Source organism: Rhincodon typus, chromosome 31, assembly GCF_021869965.1.
Source record: "Rhincodon typus isolate 14 chromosome 31, sRhiTyp1.1, whole genome shotgun sequence".
NCBI lineage: Eukaryota > Metazoa > Chordata > Chondrichthyes > Orectolobiformes > Rhincodontidae > Rhincodon > Rhincodon typus.
Genome location: NC_063362.1, coordinates 17525053 through 17528034, shown reverse-complemented (window position 1 = coordinate 17528034; position 2982 = coordinate 17525053). Strand labels below are relative to the sequence as shown.

The window sequence follows — 2982 nt, the reverse complement described above, 5'->3', positions numbered from 1 at the left end:
ACTCTACATCCCAGACCACTCTACATCCCAGACCACTCTACATCCCATTCACACACGGTTGTACACTGTTTTCCTTGATGAATATCTTCTGCAGTCGTCAGGTAATCCCACTTCCTTCTGACGATACCCTTGAAGGATATTCAATGATAGAGATTATTTATAGAGCTATCCAATGGTTGAACAAGACTTTTAGCCTACTGTGTCTCACTGTTTTGCAATCTGACTTCAACAATATTATCATTAAGGAATTATCTAAATACGTCTCAGATGAGAGGACGTTTTTTTCTTCATGTAATCCTTCTGGTCAGAAACATCAAACTTTCCTCAGCTGTATATTTAAGACACCTTTGTCCATCCATCTATCTATTATTGTGAATGTGGATGACTGCTCACTTTGGGAATTGCTGTTTTGGCATAGTTTTCTCTGGAATGTCTTGACTGTGTCATGTTTTATCCCATTGGACGTACACAACAGCACAATGGCAAATGTACTGTCTTCGTGGCAGTTATCTTCTCAACATTGTTTTCCCACTGACTTTGCTCACCAGTTGACTGGCTGGATGTCCAAATTCATGGGAGTCTCATTATGTTCCCAATATAGGCCAGTTGGTATCTATTTGTTTGTTGACTTTTAATTATAAACCACAGAAATACAATATCACTTAATTAGTTCCACTGGGAAACACTTTTAATCTTAGTCTTTATGTTGCAGTACAAAATTGTTTCTGTTCATAAACCTGGTGTGCCATCCAGGGTTGGCTTTGAAGTCTGTAATGCCTAACTTTTTTGCTTCATTCAGTGCAAAGATATTCAGATAGATTTGTGAAAAACGGAGAGTCCATTTTAAAATTTTCATTGATATATTTTGCAACTTAATTTTCCAACTGGCACCACATCCTCGGCTTTCCTATGTTTCTGCATTTATTATTGGGTACCCTGTGTACAGTGTTTTTGCCTATCTCTAAAATTCTTCTCTGATATCTTGAAAACTGTTGCTGCTGCAACATTATTTGACTGCTGTGCAATCTCGACAACTGTACGTTTAAATTGAATTGTTATTGCTGCCACATTAGATGGTGGGATTGAGGTGGTAGCCTTGACATCATGAGTTGAAATGGACAAACAGTGGTGTGCAATTCCACGATTCTATCATGTAAATTTTCACTAGGACAAGGTTGAGTCCACTGGTGAGTGGATGGAAAGTCGAGCTTTCGGTCAATAGTAAGGGCTTAACTTTTACATGCAAGCAATCGTAAGTAGAGCATATGTGATCTCTGAGTCAGCTATTGATCTCGTTCGGGTACATGGTCAGTTGAGGTGTGAATATGTGAGGTTCTGCATATAATCATAAACAAAAGATTTAGTCAATTACCCAACACAGTGTGGAACAAGTTTCTGGCTGCACAGAGGGTGAGGTTTTTATTGATACATCATGTGTTTATATGAAAGGAGGTCTCTGTGCAGTTGGGTTCCCTATGGATTTGGGTTTCCTGTCAGATGGGGTCTACATAGAGAAAACTTCTCACTGAGTTTGAGTTCCCATGCCCCTGTAGTCATGATGAGTACAGACTGTGATGTGTTGATTGATATGTATTAAAGCCTATGCTGTCTACATGTTATGTGATGTAATGAGTAGTTACAGCTATCTGTAAGTTGTGAAGTGCATAATTAAATGACCTGAGCAGGAAACAATAGTATTTGTGTTGAATGACTAAGTGAGGCTGGTTTGACCCCAAGTCTACCATTGTCCCATAATTTCAAACAAAAGTTGTTTGATTACAATTTTTTGAAGTGTTCCATCCCCTTTGGTCAGTGACCTTTTCCAGTGTTGGTGAAAGTGGAGGACTTCTGTTCTGTCTGATAACATGCCTTTCCCAGCTGTGTGTGTCCCGAGGGGCTCTTTGTGAAGCAAGTAACTAAGGACTGTCGGAGCTGATTTCTCTGCTGACCCTAAACGAAGCCCCAGGGGCTTATCATCAGTTGCTCCTGATCAGATGCTGAAATGGGTGACTTTGGGGAGTTGTTTTTAAATATTTATGGACAAGAATGATCAGGTTACAAACAATAGAAGGAACCACTTGTCTTATTTGACCCTTGGTTTGGGTGTGGGACTCCTGGTATCCCAAAAGTCAGAAACTGTACCTTTTTGTGGTTGGATATCCTCTGGCAATTCCTTATAATAGTTCCTTTTAACTTAAAAGTTGCTAGATGTGTTGAGCAGTGCACTGCTAAATGCAGTATTCTCTCTCTCTCTCTCTCTCTCTTTCTCTCTCTCTGTCTCTTTCCGCCACCACCCTCTTCGGGAGGAATCACCTCCAAGGGTCAGGCAGGGTGTGTCCTTCCCTTGCTGTATAATTAGGAGCACACTTGATATAGTGCTGCTGTCAGTGTTACAGAGATAAAATGGATAGTTTTGTTTGGAGGCAATTTATTCACGAGGATGGTCAAGGTCAGCTTTACTGACAGACGGGCATTAGATTGAGGAGAATCCAAGAGATGTTGTTTACAAACTAAAGCAGCGTCACTGGGTAGAGAGGGAGCTGGGACCTATTGTCCTTTCTTACTCCTTAACTGATTGGTCCCATGTGTAAATGTGCCCATATCAGGAGCTGTACTCCCCGTGGCCACTGTCTAATCGTTTGTGATAAAGCACCTGGACACCCAGATTAAAGAAGGAACAGTTTTTAATAGAAAGTCAGAATGCAGTTGTTTTTACTTGCACATAATCGCTTAAAGGCATATTCTATCAAACCTGTGAACTCTTTAAAACTGAAATTGCTGGAGAAACTCAGCAGATCTGGCAGCATCTATGAAGAGAAAGCAGAATTAATGTTTTTAGTCCAATGACCCTTCTTCAGAACTGTGAATTCTTTGCTATCCTTCAATCCACAGGCATTAAACAACTACTTGCATTTATTTGAGATAGTAGGAACTGCAGATGCTGGAGAATCCGAGACAACAAGGTGCAGGGCTGGATGAACA

At 40.5% G+C, this 2982-nt stretch overlaps 1 protein-coding gene across 2 annotated transcripts in view; it reads left to right on the top strand.

Moving 5' to 3' along the window:
* The window catches only part of LOC109924488 (segment polarity protein dishevelled homolog DVL-1), a 103710-nt gene that overhangs the window by 59841 nt on the left and 40887 nt on the right, over window positions 1-2982 (top strand). The gene's annotated exons all lie outside the window — the stretch shown is intronic.